The sequence below is a fragment of the Camelus dromedarius genome, chromosome 1 (genome assembly GCF_036321535.1).
Source record: "Camelus dromedarius isolate mCamDro1 chromosome 1, mCamDro1.pat, whole genome shotgun sequence".
NCBI lineage: Eukaryota > Metazoa > Chordata > Mammalia > Artiodactyla > Camelidae > Camelus > Camelus dromedarius.
Genome location: NC_087436.1, coordinates 92,099,964 through 92,121,151, shown reverse-complemented (window position 1 = coordinate 92,121,151; position 21,188 = coordinate 92,099,964). Strand labels below are relative to the sequence as shown.

At 38.6% G+C, this 21,188-nt stretch overlaps 1 non-coding gene across 1 annotated transcript in view; it reads left to right on the top strand.

Moving 5' to 3' along the window:
- LOC105089317 (uncharacterized) overlaps positions 1 to 21,188 on the top strand; it is a 290,748-nt gene that overhangs the window by 214,397 nt on the left and 55,163 nt on the right. The window lies entirely within an intron of this gene.

Below are 21,188 nucleotides of genomic sequence, written 5' to 3'. Positions count from 1 at the left end.
TCAATAGAGTTTTTTTTTTTTTTCCTTGACTCCTATTTTGGTTTTTACAAAATATTTTCACTTATCTGTTTATATTAGGCCTGCTGTGTGATTAAATTTTGCAAAAATAAGACTCACATATATAACAGGTAAAATTAGTGCCTCGACAGATTCACGTAATAGCTGATTGTTGATGACAGGCCCCATGAATGAGCTCAGAGAAAGCTCAGGGTCCTGGACAAAGATTATTCTTATGGATAAGGACACTTTTCTGTGAGACGTAGTACATTTTGTTAAGGATGTTTCCTCTCCAGGATCTGAGTCTGGGATTAGGATTCTGGTTGGAGATGGCAGTGAGGACTCCAGACTGGTGAGGAGAGAAAGATTCTTAAACAAGTTCTTTGAAGATGCAGGTTATTTTGGAATGCCTGAAACCCTGACTGCACAGGAACATGTCAAGGCATGAAGTATTTATTATGCTCCATATCTTACACATTGCCATCAAAATGATAGGTCACCATCAAATGAAAGATGTATTTTCTGCCCTCAAAGAGTTATAAAGAGAAAAAGACACACACATGCATTCAGAAACACACAAACAATGGCAAAGTTAGCGTTTTCTCCACTGAGGTAGGTAGTCTTTTAGTACTAAGAGATGGTCAGGAGAAACAAAACCAAACAAACGCTGGATGGCCCATGGGACACACTTGGAGAAGTACTGAGTGAAGCAACTGGACATTGTGCAGTAAATGGCAACGTCTGCATCATGGGTAGTGGCACGTGGAGGAAGAAAGAAGAAAGGAATGGTTAGGGCCGGGGAGATCAGGGAGGGCTTTGTGCAATGGTGTGCTTTAAGCCAGCCTTTGAAAGATGAGGAGAATTCGAAGAGGAGGGAAGTCTGGAGGCATTTCAGACAGTCATAGACACAGTCTTAAGCAAGTCTCAGAAACGAAACTAATCTCCAGATGAAGAGGGAAACCTTCGTGAGAGCAGAGGTGAAGGAGTCTGAGATGTGGGCTGGACGTGCAGTGAAGGGTAAGTAGACTGAATAGCAGAGGGGCGTGAATGCCAGGCAGAAGCTTCTGGCATGATTAAAAAAGCCATTTTATGTGGCATTTCCAAATGTGACCTCTCCCAGAATTTTCTTCCATGCTATTTTCCCTGTGACTTATGTCAGTCTATTCAGAACCTCAAATCTCTCCGAGGGCAGCTGCTTTGCTCTGTTGTATAAAATAAGATTTTTGTGCTTGGTACATTAGGTGAGCCGGGTACCAAGCACAAAATCTCAGAATCAGCCACTCTTAAAACCCTTATTTGAAGAAAGGAAAGGTCTACTTTATCATCTTGCTGATGGCAAAGAATTTATATTTTGTTACCCTGATCTAAACAGTGATTTTATTTCATTTTATTTTAATTAATTAATTAATTAATTAATTAATTAATTAATCTTTTTCATTGAAGTACAGTCAATTACGATGTGTCAATTTCTGGTGTACGGCACAATGTCCCAGTCTTGCATATACATACATATGTTTGTTTTCATATTTTTAAACTGATTTTAAACTCGGATGGTACGTAGATGTATCATAGTTGTCAGAGGACACACTAATAGAATTTACTTTTGCTCACTTTTATAAATGGCCATATTCATCAAAATATATTTTCTAATAAAATGATATATTGTCACAGAAAGAAAGGGCATTTAAAATTAGTTAAATTAAGTTTCTTCTTCTGGAATGAATGATCTGAATGCACTGTATTGGAAGTCTGGTGTTCCTTCTGATGTTAACACGTGCTTTGTGAAAAATTATACAGTGGTCATACAAAGTGGGATGATATGGTTCTTGACTCTAAGACTTCCCAGTCCTCTATGCTAAAGCATATTGTGGTTCTTCAAGAAGAGGATGCAACAGTTCATTAAGGAACTCCCATGCTACTTTTTTTTTCACCCTGGGAGGAAAAACTTGTGATTTTATGAAATTCAATTTGGAAAATGTTCTATCAGGTATTTGCCTGATCTTCTCTGGGAGTTTGTCGTCCTGACTTACGTTAATTTGGTTGAGGGGCAGGAACAGGGTGAGGCGTATCCTTCTTTGGAGTGACTGTGCTTCTTTGTCAAATGATATAAATATTAGATTTATATTGGCACTTTATTTTCTAGTATCATTTCAATAAAAATTACAGTAGACCGGAATTGGCTGATATTTGAAACCACATACCAAGCTGAAAATTGGTCTTTAATGAGGGAACAACATCCAATTCTCTAATTTTAATTAATAATTATCTGAATTACAGAAACTAGTAATATTTTCACATTAATTTGTGAGTTTTTCACTACTAGTATTAGATTTTTTTCATGTCTATCAGCTTTCAGGTTTTAAATTTTAGAACAGTTTTTGATTTTTAAAAAAAATTGTGAGGATAATACAGAGTTCCCATATATCCCACACCCAGTTTCCCCTATTATTAACATATTAAAATTAGTATGTCACAATTAATGAACCAATGTTGATACCTTATTATTTATTTTTTTTTACTGTGGTCTAGTTGATTTACAATATTAATTTCAGATGTACAGCATAGTGATTAAGTATTTTTATAGATTTTACTTTATGAAAAGTTATTACAAGATAATGACTACAATTCCCTCTGCTGTACAATATATCCTTGTTGCTTATCTATTTTATACATAGTAGTTTGTATGTATCTCTTAATCTCATACCCCTAATTTGAGCCTTTCCACTTCCCTCTCTTTTTTAGTAAGCACTAGTTTGTTTTCTATATCTGTGAGTCTGTTTCTGTCTTGCATTTATATTCATTTGTATTGTTTTTTAGGTTCTGCATGTAAGTGATATCATGCAATATTTGTCTTTGTCTGACATTTCACTAAGCATAATGTTCTCTAGGCTCATTCATGTTGCTGCAGAAGGCAGGATTTCATTCTTTTTTATGGCTGAGTAATATTCCATTGCATATGTATAACATATTTGGTATATATACACATACACACATATACAAACATATATATACCACATCTTCTTTATCCATTTATCTGTTGATGGGCACTTGGGTTGCTTCCATATCTTAGCTATTATAAATAGTGCTACTGTGAGCATTGGGTTGTATGCATGTTTCTGAATTAGTGTTTTTGTTTTTTCTGGATCTATACCCAGGAATGGAATTGCTGAATCATATGGTAGTTCTACTTTTGTCCCTCTTGAGGAACCTCCATACTGGCCGCACCAATTTACATTCCCACTAATAGTGTACAGGGTTCCCTTTTCTCCACATCTTCTCTACACATTTGTTATTTGTAGACTTTTTGATGATTTAAATCCATTGTTTATTCAGATTTTCTCAGAAATGTCCTTTTCCTGTTCTAGGAGCACATGTTAAGCTAGCACATTACACTTAGTTTCACAGATTTTCCTTGGTTTTGATGACCTTGATAGTTTTGGGGAGTATTGCTCAGGTATTTTGAAGAATATCCCTGCACTGGAATTTGTTTGGTGTTTTTCTCAGGATTAGACTGGAGTTACGTGTTTTGGGGAGGAAGATCACAGAGGTAAAATTCATTTTCAGCACATCATATTCAGGGTACATGCTATCAACCTGACTTATCACTGGTGAAACTAAACTTGATCACCTGGCTGAGGTTGTGCTTGTGAGGATTCCCCACTGAATGGTTACTTTTCCCCGCAACTTTCCATCCTGTACTCTGGGAGGAGGTCACTATGCACAATCCATGCTCAAGGAGTGAGGAATTAGCTTTGAGTGCATTTCACAGGGGTTACTCTTCCCTTCCTCCTGCCAGAGACTGGGGCATATTCTTGGTTCTTCACTGTGAGAATCTGTTGGAGTTCCTGCAAATAAAACTCATAAAAGTTGGGGTGGGGGGTAATGCTAAAAGAACAGCAGCTCCTTGGACCTTCACACTGCTAAGCTAGTCTACACACCATCTCCAGCAGTTTATCAAAATGACTATTTTAGTGTCCCAGGACTTTGGCTCCAGGTAAGCTGAGTTCAACTATCTCTCTGAATGCATCTGTTTCTCCAGATTTTAGGCAACCTTCATTCTGTTTTGGACCCAAGAAAAGTCATTTAGTTTTGATTTTAGTTTTGTCCAACTTTTTCTTATTATAAGTAGCAACTTCCAAACTCTTTACATGCTGGAGCTGAAACCAGAAGTCCAAACTATTAAATTTTCAGGCTTATTATCAATGTCATTTGGTATTTTGGATTAAAATAAGTTGTTAATTTCTATGACCATATTGCAACTGTAACAGTCTAATAATTAGGTCAAGGTAGAGTACTCGTTGACTTCTAGAAAGCTTTTCTAATTTTATTATTCTGATTTTATGGCTATATTAACTTTCTCTTTTTTAAGAAATTGCTTCTATTTTATTTTATTTGGGGGGGGCTGGTAATTACGTTTATTTATTTATTTGTTCTTGGAGGAGGTACTGGAGATTGAACCTAGGACCTTGTGCATGCTAAGCATGTAATCTACCACTTGAGCTATACCCTCCCCCTATATAAACTTTCAAATGACATTGATAAAACAGTTTTTAATTTTAAAAACTAACAACATTTTAGAGAATTGACTTTTTATTAAAAATTTTACTCTTCTTACTCTGTAGCTTTTAATAACAATTAGTCCTTTAAACATGCAATGCTATTTCAGCAATATAGAGACATTAAAAATAGCTTTTATTATCTGTTACTTTTAATGGAGTAGAACATTAAACAATGTTGCATATAAAGTATTTCCTAACTTTCAAATATTTTTATCCTTCATTGAGTCTCTTGATTAAGGCTTACCACTTAAGTACTTATTGTGAAATTGATTAAGCTTGGTTTGCTCTACTGTTTGGTGCTATTATATTTCTTATACATACAGAAATTTCAGTGGATTAGCTTGGACAAGTTATTTAAATTCCATATATCTCAATTTTCCTCTCTGGAAAAGAGATCCCTCTTTTAGGTGTAATAGATATAATAGTATACCTACCTCATTAAAGAGTTATGAGGATTAAAGTAAGTTACCATAACTGAAGTCTTTAGCTAAGAGACTGGCATATAGTAGGCACCAGATACATGTTAACAATTATTATTACCTTGGTTATCAGGTGCTTTCAATTACCATTACTTGCTGTTTTAGAATCACATATGGTTAAAGCTGGAAGGTACTTGAAAAACTATCTAGTTCAGGGATCATAGGTAGTCTGTGGGCTGGATTTGACTTTCAGAGGTTTAATTAACAGTCTTTTAAAATTCTTTTTAATGTAAGTACTTTTTGAGAGAGCACAAGGGTCTAGTTTTTCATAGTCCCACTGTTCCCTGTGGTCTTAACATTGTCTCTTTGCTTCCCACATTTGCTTTACCCACATAGCTTTTGAAAAACTTTCGAAAGCATGACCCTTGATCAAGTCCATTCGTCTCATTTAATAGGGAAGCAAGTGAATTCCAGAGGGATATACAAAGGCTCCCAAATTGTGACCAAACCGGAAATAAGATCCAGGACTTGTGATTCCTACGCCAGCGTCGTGACCGTTGCGCCATGCTATGTGCTGTAGTTTGAATTGCTTAGATCACGTCTCTCTTTAATGACAGTAGACTCAAGGGTGTGAGTTTGACCTATCATTTCATAATACATGTTCGTGGGGAGAATATATAAATTCTTGAGGACACAGTTATCCTTACAATTGAAAAACAAAACAAAAAACAAAACAAAACAAAACAGACTTCAGGCCTGTGGCGATGTCCCTCGCCCCTTTCTAAAATGATACAAATGGGTCACGTTAGGAAGCCATCAGGAGTCTTCTTTCCTTGGTAACTTGGCAGAGCTCCTGAACTAAAACAGGAGGTTGAGCACATCATTTCAAAATCTGCTCACGAGGTTTTCAGTTCACAGCCTGTTCTTGTGCTGGCTTTCAAAGACAGAGTAGAGCTAAAATTGTTTGTGTGGGATTACAGCATTATAATAGGAAACTCTTCTGGTTGTGGGCATGGTAACAACAATGAAATCATTTCTACAGAATAGAAGGGGAAGAAAAATAGATTAATTTTGAACACTCTAAACCTGGTAAACTGAAGGTGAATTGAAGCATATACAAATAGAAAAGTTGGGGAGGCTGAGGTTTATTTAAAATGAGATGAGTGCTTTGACAATGAATTGGGTTTTTGTATAAGATTTCACTCTGTCTCTGTCACATTTCCTTCACAAAAGCAAGAAAGGAACTAAGACAGTCTAGGTACCTGAACCTGGCTCACTGTCAGCTCAGTGGGAGGTTTTAATTAAGAACCCTTCTTTCTGTAAGAATGAGGAAATGAGAATAAGGTGACAAGTCTTATCAGTTGACAGTCTTAAGAATTGGGCAAATTTCCTATAAAATGTTTGTTTACTCCCAGTGGGGGCAAACAGATTATGCTGTTTAAAAATTCTGTCTGATGGCAAGAGCACTGAGGGACTTCAGGTTTCAGTGATTTGCAGTCTGTAGTCTGCATTAAACATTGTCTGGGGTCCTTAATGAAGTGGCAGGGCTCCTGCACTAGAATCTGGGGGTGGAAGGGCTGGGACCGCATCCCAGGAGATTTGATGCAGACGATCCATGGACCACACTTTGAGAAATGATGGTAATGCATCTTGTCTCCTATAAGTTTTTTGAAGTATTTCATCTTCCTCCTGCCTTCCTTTCCTCCCTCCCTTCTGTTCTCCCTTTTTCCCTCCTTCCCTCCTTCTCTCTCTCTCTCTCTCTTTCTCTCTCTCTCATTCTTACTCCTTCCCTATGCTCAGCTCTATTTTAGTAGCAGACAGTAGTGGAAGACCTGAAGATCTAAGCCTTGCCTTCAAGGTACTCACAATCTACATGGTAGATAAGATGCCACTAATAAACTGACACAAGAAAGCATATATTGAAGGGTAAGGGGAGAATAGGAAGATTCTTGAGAGCAAGAGGAAGCCACACTGCCTCCTGTGGAAGGACTGAGATGTGATCAATTAGTGGAAAGCATTGCATTATTGTTTTGGGAGGTAGAGATACTGGGGTTCAATTCTGTTTTTGCACATCATAACTATGTCACCTAGGGCAAATCGTTTTATAGCTCTGAGTCTCAGCTTCCACATCTTTCTAAAACGTAAGAACATTTGTATTGCTAAGTTGCAATGTGTGTGTGAATATATACATATATTTATACTGTATAATGTATAACTATATACTAAATATATATATATATTTAATCAGTAAGTTACTAGGAGAGGGGGCATTTTGAAGAAGATTATTCTGACATTGGTTGAGAGGAGATGTTGTGGGGAGAAAATAGAATTTAGGTCATTTAGGCAAAAGATGAGGAGAGTTCAGTGCTGCTCAGGGGCAGTAAGAAGAGAGCAGTATGGATGTGAGAGAAAATGTATGAAGATACTGCCCCCATGGGAACTGGTTTATGTTTGGGTCTGACCAACAGAGAGGAATGGATGGAGACTCCAGGGCCCAGTAGAAAATGAACAGACAAAAGCCAGGGAGGGAAGATCAGAGAGAACACAGATTTGGGGAAAAGTCTGATTTTAGACTTGGCGAGTTTCAGGTTACATCAGGATTTAAGAAAGGAAATGTTCATTAGTCTAGCTCAAATGAGAAGGAAGGGGGGAAAAAAAGTATTGATGTGGGAGCCAGGAGCAGGAAGGTTGTAGTGAAGGCAATCAAATAGGATAGTCCTTCAAGGGAAGGAATTTATAGAAAAGTATTAAAAGTTCAAAGACTTAGCCTTGGGAAACACCAGTAATTAATAACAGTTACTCGTGCAGAGTCATACAAAGTATAGCAATGCCAGCTACTTAATTTGATTCTCATAAGAGCCGACTGCCATGGAGGTAGGAGGGTTTTACCTATTTTATGAATGTGGGACTCTATTTGGTATATTGTAAGTCATTTTACTGCAGACTCCTAGAGATGGGATTCACAACGTGGGTTCCACACCTCCAAATTCAGAATTCTTGAAGCCATGAAGTCAGGAGGAGGAGACCAGCCAGGCATTCCTGAGGTCTTCTGTCACTCATTCTGTTCAAGCCCAGGTGATACGGGAGTGGAGAAATGGGCAGTGTCACAAGCATGTGGAAACTGCTAAAAAGGCTGATTTCCTCTAAAAAAGTATTGTTCCTGGAAAAGTTTTTAGTTTGGGAGAGCAAGGATGTAATCACTAAAGTTTATGGAATCTGCTGAAATCCTAGTTGTTGCAACAGTGTCTTTGATCATGACAGAAACATGACTAACACAAACAAACAAACAAAATGCAGAAAGAGGAACTTATTGGTTAACTGATGTAATAAACCATGGCCATAGCAGGGATGGAGATGGAAAGAAACGTAGAAATACTGCCAAGAACCTTTCTCTCATTTCTGCTTCTTTCCTCCTTTCTTTCTTCTTCACGTTGGGGGACGGTGGGAACCACGTCTGGCATCTTCAATACTTAGATTCTCGTAGCTTGTGAACCAGAGAGAAAGGTGCTTTCTCTCTCCCAGGGCTGGCTGACGATGTGACTGTGGTATGCAGGTTTGGGATTGTAAATCCCCTTCTTCAGAGAGTGGTTGTGTAATTAGAGTAGCATTTCAGTAGGTGCTACCAGGGAGACGGTGGATGATCACGAATACCAACAGGCTGGGCTTTCCTCGGGCACAGCTAACATCCGCACAGGCTTTTAACCCCATCTTACTGGAGAATGATGAGAATAATGATGCTCTCCATTCTGCTTTAAAGATGGTTAGCCAGTTTTTAATCCTACCTCCTGCTTCACAAATATACATTTTTGAGTACCACTTCTCAGAATCATTAACTTGAATGAAACTATGTTATTTTATTTTAATTGTAAACGCCAATCTTTTTGACTTTTTCTTCTCCGTATGTTATTAAAAACAATAAAATGAGGACAAGTGCAAGAGTCCTTTGGTGATTTGTTTGAGTGCATCCTGTTGGCTGCTGTGAAATTCTCAGCTTGCAGCTTTTGGCCTGGCAAGCTCGTTTCAGCTTAATCAGAGACAACCATGATTAAATCATTCTATCCAGACTTAAATACACCTCCTGAATGGCCAAGCAACAGCGACAACCTGCATTTTTGCCTTGGGAATTTTGCTAAGAGAAAATTAGTCATTATGATTATGTTAAAAATTTGTTAATGAGATAGAAAAGATATATACTGTAAATGTTTCCTTAGGTTACAATCAGTTTGATGACATCCTAGTGAGGTTTGGTTGGTTTGCTTATTTTAGATGAAAAACATCACTTTGAGGATTTTGACTTTTCCTTGATCTTCCCCTGTATTATTGCCTATTGTGTTATTATATTGTAGTGGGAAGTGCATAAATTTTAGGATCTGACAGCCTTAGGTTCAAATTTCTGTTTGTTCTTCATTCAGCAAACATGCGCTTAATGCCTCTGATCACGCTCCAGACCTTACATTAAGTGTAAAGCATGCAAAAGTAAATAACAAAAATACTTTGATCTCGGCAGGTTCATAGACTCAGGGTGAAGCAGGAGGGGACAGTGCAGAGCATGTGCGGGGGATGCAGAAGATGGGCAGCACCCATCCCGTTGGAGGGAGGCATGGCAGAGGCTCCCTAGGGAGGTGCTGCTTGACCTGACTTGTGTCAGTTGAGAAGGAAGAGGGAATAATGGAAGAAAGTGTGTTCTGGGCACAAAGACTACATAAGAGAATGCTGGAGATACTGCTAAAGGACAGAGCGTGTTTTGGTGTCTTGGAGAATTTGGCAAATATCTGGACTTACAAATATGTGTCAAATCATCAGTCCATGGCAAGGTGTGCAATGGGAGAGAAGGCTGGGGGAAGGTAAGAGCCATATCACACAGGGCTTTATAAGTAAGTATGTTCACCTTCATCCTGAAAGCTGAAAGGGAAGCAATTGTTTATTTTATGCCAAGAAATGACATGATCAGCTTCTTACATGCACTCTGGAGAATGCATAGAAAGGACCTACTTTAGAGGCATGGAGACCAATTAAGAGGCTGTTGCAATCTGGGCGAGAAATAGTGTCGACCTAAGTTAAAACTGTAGTAGTGGGGACAGAGAGAAGGAGACAGGCTTGAAACATATAAAGGAAGGATTGATACTTGATTTATAGAACATGATGGTGGTGAAGGAAAGCTCTGAAAGACTCAGGACCATTCCCAGATTTCAAGTAACTGGCTGAATAGGTTTAGTGGCAATGATGAGGTTAGCTTCTGGCATCCTGAACGCAAGGTATAGAGGGTATGTCCCTCTGTGGGTAGAGATGTTACATAGATAGCTGGACATCCAACCTGGAATGCTGGAGTGCAGTCTGAGATGAGGATATACCCTTGGGAGTTCATTAGCCTTCAGTTAGCTGTTGAAAGTTTGGATGAAGTCATTCAGAGAGAAGTATGTGGACCAAGCTGAGCGTCCCTAGGAACCAGAATTTTCAGGGGAAGAGTGACCCAAGATGAACACGGGGAAGGACTAGCCAAACATTTAAGAGGAAATCTAGGAAAGGAGGATGTTATATATGCCAATGGGAAAATATTTTTATGATTTGGTGCTTGGAGTAAGTTTGCAATCTCCCTGTGACTCATTTGCCCTGTCAGTGAAAATGGAATAATAATATCTATAGCATTGTATGTTGTGAGGATTATAGTGACAATAAATCCATTCATCTGATACAATGCCTGTAGCATAAAAATCATCAGTGAGTATTTTTTCTGCTTCCAGTGTCAGGGGGGGCTATGAATAAAATTGTCAATATTAAAATCTTCCACCTAATGAGACTTGCTATTTCCTTCAATAATTTATCCAGATCTCCTTCCTAATGGCTGAATCTCCAAAATCCAATAATCAGCTCCAATAAAGAGTGCTGGTATCAAAGCAAGCAGTGTCTGATGAAGAACATTTCCGGAAATATTTTTATTTTTTTCCTTCTGCTCACACTGTGATCAATCTTGTTTGAAAACACCTGTGTTTATTTCTTATTTGAATATGCAATCAATATCAAGTCTTCCTTTACAAAATTACATGGGTCATCCCAAACAGTATAGGACATACTTGAAAAAGATGACTATTAAGGTCTTGAGCACTATTCTTCACATCTGCTGCTGCAGGCTTCATGTGCTGTACAATTTAGTTCCTTATATTAAAGCAACCTAATTTGGGGAAATTTGAGAAGAGGTGGGAAGGCAGCATTTTCTTGCTTTTGAAATCTTATGGTTATTTGTTTGTTGGCTTTGAAGTTGAGCTGAAAAGCTAGCCAGATTCCTTTGTGGAGCACACAGACAAATTCAACCTCCGGCTTTCTGTAGACGTTTCAAACATTTTCATTTGTGTTTTTCTTTTCATATAACGCAAAGCACCTCCCTCATTCGGCCATGCTTAATATCTGGTATTCAGGGTAATTTCTAAGCTTGTTTGACAATAAGAGACAAAGCAAATTGCAAGTTAAGAGATAGGAAACAGTGGGAAAGGGAGATGAGACACACTAGGTTGATAAAGATCAGGCAAATCTTTCTTTAGGGCACTTGCTTCTTTCTATACTCTTTCCATTTCTTCATTAGCAACTTGGGGGAAAGTCTTTCTCACAAGTAATTGTATCAAGGTCTTGAAAGAACAATATGTTTCATGCCAGCCTTACTAGAATTACCCTCATTTTGTGTTTATAAAGGAAGCCAATAAGCACAATGAGGAAGATTTAGTCCAATTACCAGAGGTTTGAGTGTATTCTTGACAGTGGCATACATTTGTTCAGGTTGAGCTGGCTGATCTCCAAGTTTCCTGTCTGTTTGAAGATTGTGTAACTTGAAGTTCTTTTACTTTTATACCTATGATCCATGACCTTAAAATCAATCAGTCAATCTATCTATCTATCTATCTATCTATCTATCTATCTATCTATCTATCTATCTATCTATCATAGACTCAATAATGAAGTCTTCCCCACTTCTAAGCTCTCCTTATCTGAATTCCTGGAACTTGTGAATATGTTACCTTACAACAGAAGGGACTTTGCAGACATAATTAGATAGGGATCTTGAGGTGGAAAGGTTATCCTGGGTTATTGGATGGGGCCAGTGTAATCGCAGGAGTCCTTATATAAGAAGGAAGCACGAAGGTCAGAGTCAGAGAGGAGTTGTGACCATGGAAACAGAGGATGTTAGAGTATACAGCTGACCCTTAAACAATGCGGGACATAGAGGCAGTGACCCTCTGCACAGTGGAAAACCCTGTATAATTTATAGTCTGCCCTCCTGATCCATGGTTCTTTTGTGCCTGCAATTTGGCATCTACGGATTCAACCAACCTCAGATCAGATGGTATAGTACTGTAGTGTTTACTATTGAAAAAAATCTGTGTGTAAGTGGACCTGTGCAGTTCAAACCTGTGTTGTTCAAGGGCCAACTGCACTTTGAAGATGGAGGAAGGGATGGACATCCAAAGAATTCAGGTGACTTCTAGAACTGGGAAAGGCAAGGTAATGGAGTCTCCCCTAGAGCCTTTGAAGGGAGTGTGGCCCTGACAACACCTTGATTTCTGCCTCCAGGATCGCAAGGTCATTCATTTCTATTGGTTTAAGTCACTACGTTTGTGGTAATTTGGTGCAGCAGCCCTAGAAAACTAATACAGTGTTTATATCAAATACCTATATATTTATGAAACTTTAGGATTCATAAATCCTGTATCTGTCCCTGTAACTTATTTCTCTACCAAATGAGATGGAGGATTGAGAGACTCAAGAGTCAGGACATGACCAAGAATATCGTATAAAGATTTGAGTTATACAATTTAATATTTGGGTTCTATGATTAAAGATTTGAGTCTATGATTAAAGACTTGAGTTCTGTGATTTACTAAGATTGAAAACTGGCTCCATCACGTGCTGCTTCTCTGACTTTAGGCTTGTCACACATTTCTCTGTTATCCTCCTCTGAAAAGTGAAGACCAAGATAGTACCTACTTTCCTTATAGATTTAAAGGACACAATGCTCATAAAACATATAACAGCTTCTGGTGCCAACTCCCAGGCTTCCCATAAATGCTCTCCAGCAACTTCTTCCTCTAAATACAGTGTTTAGAATCTGGAGAAGAGTACACTCAGGTGAGGTTGGGATCATGACACTGAGAATAGTCAGAGGGACAGATGAGTTAACCCTGGAAGCCTGAGGAGGAGGCAGGAATGGGGGATCTGCCTGAGGCTGGGTCTAGTTGTCTCAACCTCTGAGTTTTCACTGGCTTTGAAACTGATTCTTAATCTATCCTGGGAGTTCCACAGAGATTGACATCACTTCTCTTCATAACACTGGAATTTATAAAAGTGGCAAGCTCAGGTGAGATGCAGGTATTTCAACCTTTAAAGTAGATTCTTATCACACCCTAACCCACTAAAAAGGATTGAGGACATTTAGCTGATTAGTCAGGCATTTTCTTTGATGTAGAAAATCCAGGAAAATTTTAATCTTTTATTGTTGGATTTTTATTTACGATTTAGGAGAGTGGAAAGGAAAGGGCTCCTTTCCCTTTAAGAAAGCACCTGGCTTTTTATAAAATAAAAAGATGCAAGGTGTTATGAAAATGGTCAAGGCAGGACTAGTCACTTATTATTCTGACGCCATTGTTCAATATTTTAGTTCAGTTTCTTCTGGTTTTGCAACTTGAATCTTTCATAGGATGAGAGGGAAAATATATTTTCATTTGTAGGATGTTTCTGATTCATTTGCTGCTTGGGTTATCACTGTGGTGTGCACATCACTTTGGGATTGGATGCTCCCGAAATGATGATTTTGGCACTCATTTTAGTATTGGTTTTCTCTGTAGAGACAAGCAGAATTGCAAATGCTGATAAATGATGTTTGTGGCAATTTCTGTAGAAACCAAAGTATTCCTATTGGAAGAGGGAGGCTTTTGTTTGCTAGGAAGGTGATTTCCATGCGATTCTAGTCCCTGCTCTTCGAGCTGTGTGATTTCAGGCGATGAGGATAGCTGGTGTGCATAATTTACAGTGTCTTCAGGTGCATTTTACATATGATCCTACAACTCCCTTATGTACTTGGTTACAGCTACACCCATGTTAAAGAAGAGAAAGCGTAGTCCCAGGAAGTTCATGCAGCTCCTAAGTGCCAAAGCAATAGCTCCAGATGGATTTTCTTTCCATTGCACCATGTTGCTTCCTAGAACAAAAGTTTGATTCAAATTATTAAGCTGTGAGTCTCAATTTCCTCCCATATAAAGAGCATATGGACTAGATGTGACGTTACAAACTCAGACTTAAAGGGGCAGTGCACACAATGTTAATTGAAAGAAATTGCCTAGATATAAGGGAATGGTATTAAATGTGGCAGTGAGAGACTTTACCATCTAAAGGCAGGAGTTGCTGTCAAGCTCTTGGTGTGGTTTTGGAGAGGAATCCAACAAAACCAGGGTTGTCAAATTTTCTGGTTTTTAAAGAGAGAACAAAACTCTAGATTTTTCAAATGAAACCTTCCTGTGTTTAATTAATGCTGAATTGACAGAACTATGACCCCTTTCTAAGCTCCTTACGGAGGGGGTCACCTTCATTTCCATGAACTCTGATATGTCATAAAATCAGTATCGTTTCAGTTAAACTTTCTGGAAAAATATATTTCCTTGGTTTGAAGGGTTCATTAGATTCATTGACTTTTCATTTAATGTCTAAGCTAACTCAATAATTGATTTGGACAAATAGGTAATTCCTAAAAAGTTAAAGGAAATGAAGTACAATGACTGAAATAAAATGAAATCCATTTATGTACGTGATCTTGGAGCTTGTGAAAACAGAACACACACTGTAGAAATCTTTGCACGCAGATACTCTGTTCATGTGTTTCTTCCACGCCACCAAGGGGGCACCTGAACTTAGGATTTTAATGACATCTTATATGCATGCTCTACTTCATTGTTTTCACTCTCAGAACTGATGGCACATCCAACCAAATGTAAGTGGTAATTTAACTCATTAAAGAAATTTATTGTTTGATAATCATGTAATTATTATGTTAAACTTTACCATTCAAACTTATGAAGTTGAGGACATATGTGAATTTGGACTTGTTGGTTATAATAATGGTGGTGACAGTGCTGACCCTGGTGTGTATCCAAAACGTTTTTGAAAAATGATGTTAATAATAAAGAAATACCATTGGTTGAGTGTTTATTATGCATCAGGCTTCATGTTAAAGGAGTTTCCATTCACTAGTTTAATCCTCACAAATTCCCATGAAGTAGCCATTGATGTCTATTTTACAGATAAGAAAACTGACTTAAAGAGATTAATTATGCATTCCAAGATTATTCAGTTACTAAGAGGCAGATTCAAACAAGTTTTCATTAAATGTACGGAGAAGGGGTCAGAATGTATTTACTGAGCATCTACTAAGTACCAGGTCATATTCTGGGTTCTTAGTTTAGTGAATAAAAGTAATTCCTGCTTCACCGGGGTTATATTTTATTTGTGGGGATAGACAGTAAACCAATGAACACACGCAATAGAATGTCCAGCAGTACTGGATGCTCTAAAGGAAAGAGCTGGGTCAGAGGGTAAGCGTCTGTTTTACATGGGATGATGAGGGAAGATCTGTCCGAGGGGGTGACATCTGACCAGAGATATTAGAATGAAGTGGAGGGATGAGCAATGGGAGTTTCTAGGACAGTCCGTCTGACAGTCCCCCCGTGGTACAATTCACCATTAGTTCTAGAATGGTACCAGCTATTGATTGATTGTATTTAAGAGGATCATGTAGTATCTTCCTAAGGCATGAGCAAGGACTTAAGAGGCAGAACCAGGTTAAAATTCTGGTTCTGCTCCTTTTTTCCCCTGAAGTATTTGGATCCTTCAGTTTATTTTCAAGCTTTAGTTTCCTTGGCTGTAAAATTTGGATGATAATCCTTACCTCTTATGATAAGTGAAAATTGCACCAAGTTCCCCCTTGCAGTCCTGGAATTGCATATATATATGTATATATATGTAGGATTCATGCAACAGTTGTAATAACTATTTTTATAATCTATGTCTTACAGAGGGACACAGAAAAGTTCCCCTTGGTATTTCGTGGTCAAATTGTGGGGAGAGGGTATGGCACAGAAATTGCCATTGATCCTCAGAACTGAATAGGGCATACGGTTAGAATGGAACCATATCCCGGAAATAAGCCAGGAGATGAGCCTGGTGTGAATGAAGTCAGTTTTCAAATCAGGGTAGTTAAAAGTGCAAGAGTGAAAATTCAGAAGGTGATCTGAAAGCAAGGCGGGTGGTTTGTCTGTGTGTGTGTGTGATTATTAACTTATTTAAATTTAACGTTAAGAGGCATCCCGGCATCTGCATATAGCTAGAGGGGTTTACAGAGTAGCATGGAGAGGGAGAGAGAGAGATAAATTCCTGCCAGGGGCATGGCGTCTTCTATGTAAAATGGTGATTCCTGGAGCCAGTGGATTGGCCCAATGCCTGATAATCAAGAAATCTGGGTCTGGTCCCAGTTTGCCTTCCGACATGCTGCAGTGGCTCTGAGCTAATCACTTCACTTCTTTGTCTTCAGACAGAGGAAAAAAGATCTCTACCCTTTGTCCATTTCAAAGGAATCTTTTTAGACTGAAAAAAAACTAAGGTTGAAAAGGCCCCTCCTATGACGTTACTTACTGTTAAATGTGGGATTGTAATTCAGTAAAGAGGCAAACCTCTTTAAATCACCCACAGTATCTCACGGGCGTTGACTTAGGTCTGTAGCAGTCTGCATTTTGGCAACAGCTTCATCCTGGGCAGGGACAGCAAAACAGCAGTGTGGTTCAAGGGTTCAGCCGGCTCAGTGGAGACACACGGACTTGGGACATTGTGCATCTGGGCTCCGATTATCTTTCTTGTTTTCTTTTTTTTAAACAACTTTGTTGTGATATAATTTTCTGTACAGTAAACTACAATTATTTCAGATGTACAATTTGATGAATTTTTATAATATACGTACCTATGAAACTACCGCCACAATCACGATACCTAACATTCCCATCACTCCCCAAAAGGTGCAAATCTCAATCTCTGTTTATCCCTACCTACCCCTTTTACCCCCTGGTAGCCATAAGTCTGTTCTCTGTGTCTGTGAGTCTGTTTCTTTTTTGTAAGCAAGTTCATTTGTGTCTTTTTTTTTAGATTCCACATATAAGCAATATCATGTAGTATTTTTTTTTTCTCTTTCTGGCTTATTTCACTTAGAATGACGATCTCCAGGTCCATCCATGTTGCTGCAAATGGCATGATTTCTAGCTTTGCTGTAATCTTAACTCTTCACTTTGTCTAGGACACTTGTTCCCTCTGAGCCTTAAGTTTCTTGATCTATAAATAAAGACACTAACAGCATGTAAGTTATTGGGAGGATTAAGTGAATGTAAAATTATTAACATTATATCTGCCTTTATTTATTTGTTATTTATTTATATTGACATTTTAAAATATTACTTTTTATTTTATTTTTTGGTTTTGTTTAAGACCTGAGTTCCTAGGGTTGTCTGGAGTCCCTGATTTCAGGAGACTTTCTCAAACCAGTGCCAGACTGGACAGGCAAAGGGTGGAGAGGAAATAACCGACTGGCTCTGCTCCAACCAGGGCTGCTGGGTCTGCACTAAGCTGACTCTTTTTGGCCTAAATTCCAGTGTCAGTTCCCGTGGATGTGAGGGCTTCAGCATTGTCCCAGGATGACTAGGTGACTACAGTACTTACTGCTTCACAGTGGCTCTCGCTGGACAAGGTTCAGGTTGCGGACATACACTGGCTGCATAGCAACCCCTTAGTCTCGTTCACAGCGATTTCCATCCCTTGTCAACACATCTGTGTTTGCCACAGGTTGTTGTGAGGATTGGGGGAAAACCAAAGATTCATCTTTTTTCATCAATGGTAAGGAAGAAATGGCTTGCTTTTACTAACATCTAGGTTGGCTCTCTCAGAACAAGCAGGCTGCAAATCCCAGTGGCTTCTCATTGCTGTCTCAGATGCCTCCATCCTTCATTCCGCTATTCCCATGGTAACCCTCAGGAAAGGAGAAGAGGGACAGCTCATCACCAAGAGGCTATTTTTAGACTTCTGGCCAGATGCTTTGACAAATCTGTTGAGGGAGAAAAAATGAGGCAAATGTAGAAGAGGTTTTTTTTTTCCCCCAAAGACAATATCATTTAAAATTCATATTATAAAACTGGAAACAACCTTGAGAAATCATTCAACCTACTTCTAACTCTAGAAAGATTTACTTTCAAATCATACCAAAACTTGTTCAATAAGATCATTTCTAGAAAATTTTACTTAGTAGCCTATTCTACTAGATAACCATATTTCCTACCTTGAATTCCATATTCAATCTCGTTTCCCAGACCAAGGGATTTGGGAATGAGACTGAGCCAGATTGCTCACGTGGGGACTACACAACCCTGGGGGCATCATTTGTTTGCACTATATGAATAATGATACTCCCTAGGTTTGTGCTGTGCATGTCCTGGATGACTATCTGCATTGATCCTGCTTTATTTTTAAAATATGTAAACCCTTCTCATCTTCTTTAAAAACCTTCAGGAATTTCCCATTGCTCTTATATTAAAGCCCTTAGATCTTTAAAGTGGCTATTAAATCTAACATGATATTGATCCTGCATACCTGTCCAGAATCATTTAGTATTACTGTAATTCTCCTTCCTGTGTTTCAGCAAAAGACCTTCTTTCAGGGTCTCAAACATGCCATCTTCCTCCATTTCAGGACCATTGCACTTACCATAGTATCCTTCCCCATTTTCTCTGTCTAGTTAATTTCTGTAACTCCTTCTTATCCTTTCAATCAGAGCTCAAATACCAGAAAACACTTTCTACAACAGCCTCTCCTAACAACTTGTGCACTTCCTTTGCAGCACTTAATGGTCTGTCATTCTGTATTTGTTTATGTAACATCTTAGTTTTTCATTACTTAAGACTATGAGTTCCATGTTGTTAGGGCGTTACATTCTTTGCTCACCATTATATCTAGTGCCTGGCACTGTGTTTGGCAAATAAATTATTCTAATGACTGTATAAATGACTAGCAGTTATTTTAAGAGGATGTAAACCTGGTTGCTCTGTTAAATCAGGCTGCCTATGTGAGTTTACTAAGGCTCCCCAAAATATAAAGTGCATCCAGATTACCCAGATATCTTATTAAAGTGCAGATTCTGATTCAGTAGATCTAGGGTGAAGCTCATGATTCTGCATTTTCAACTGGTATCTAACTAGCTCTAGAACTTGGTTGCACATTAGAATTGCCATAGGAGCTTTCAAAAAAAAAAAAATCTCAATTCTGAGGCCTCACTCTGGTGATTCTGATTTAATTGGTATGTGCTTGGCCTGGGCTTTGGGGTTTTTTTTTAAAGTGCCCTAGTTTATTCTGATATCCAATACTCCTGGGGATCCATTGATTCCAGGCAAAGCTCATCCTCAACAGTTGGTAAAGGGATACTTTCATTACTCTTTGCATTAGACAGCATTTAACTTGGCCACCTGATAAGAGTTCATCTTCTTACTATTTTTCAAATGTGTTTCTCTTAGGGACAGACAGAAAAATGGTACCAAGTATTTGTTATATGAGCAGAAAGAAGCCTATGTGAGTTGGTTAGTGTGGCAACAGAATGGTCCAATCTTAAACTTTCCCACTTTTTCTGATGCAGGAAGTGTATTTCTTATCAAATATTTCAAAAGTAAGTGTATTATTTTAAAAAGTGGCACATTTTGGTAGAAACAAATGCAGTTATAGCAGCCTTTGCAGCCAGAGAAATAATGCATAATTACTCAAATAATATCATCAGGAAAAAGAAAACTTCAGTGCTCTTCCAACAGCTGCAGCAGGCACAGTGAGTTCCTTGATTCCTGACTTGTCCATAATCATGAACATGAAGAGGAGCCTGAGGCTTTGAAGAACAATGCTTCTTAGTCTAATGCAAAGTAATAACCCCCTTTTCTTGTCATTAATTACACTAATCATTTCCATTGGCTTATTTTTGCTTGTGTTTTTAATCTTAAAAGTTCCCCGATGTGGAGTGCTGTATAACTCAGCACAGTACTGTATTTCAAGCCCTACACTCGTTGTTTATGTATTCTCACTTACTTAGCAAACCTATTAGGTAGCTACTCCTATTACCACATTTTACAGATGTGAAAACTGAGGCTTAATAGTTTATTAGCTTCCCAAAGACACAGATGGCCAGTGGCAGAGTCCAGGTTTATATGGAATACCTCCCTGTAACTCTCCCTTCCCCAATGTTAATAAAATAGCAGTTTGTAAGCCAAATTCAGCCTTCAGATATATTGGTCCAGGGGTCTCAATACATTTTTTTGTGAGGTGCCATGATTTAGAAAGCAGAAAATTTCCTATAAAAATCCAGATTTCAAGTTTATGTTTATAATAATCATATCCGACAACACTGAATGACATGCCTGCAAGCCTGAAGCTTGCCTAAAGCTGAGTTAGGTTTTTCCCTTTCAAATGACCCTCTCCCTGCCTCTCATGAATATCTCTTACTTCTGACCTGCTCCAGCATTTATGACTCCTGCTTGGCCCCTCCAGGCCTCTAGGCTTTCAACTTAAGCTCTAAACTCTATTGAGGAAAGAAATGATTCTTAAATTTTATCATCAGGAAAAAAAAAAAAAATCCTCTCTCTTGGTGAAGTGGAGACCATTGCATCACTGTTTTCATCACTTCATACCTTTCTAGGACCATCTGTATGTTTGCATCAGAAGAGTGATCCCATTTCTTTGAATGCAATGTGGTGGAGCTTAGTATCCTACCTTCAGGTTCTAGTATTTAGCTGTCTGGAGTGGTTTTCAATCAAAGTTTTGACCTCACAGGGGTTTCCAAGTTGTGTGGTTGTGTTTCAACAACTGTAGCCCTGTGGAGACTCACATATCCCTTGATCTCATGGTATAGAGTTGTGTGTGTTCTGCTCAGTCTCCTTCAAGTAAGAATGGGGTAAGGAGGAGAAGGATGATGGCAGGACCCATCTTATGTGGCCCTAGCAGTGCTGGGCACGGCTTCCCAGGAAGGCAGTCACTGATTTCTGATGTAGCAGGAAACAAATGTAGAAAAAAAAATAAGATTTTCTCCTTAGGCATCTTCAGCCTGGTTTTGAGAGTCGCTTGCCTCTGTTTCTTGTTTCCCTTTCACGCCTGGCTTTGACCCTCTCAC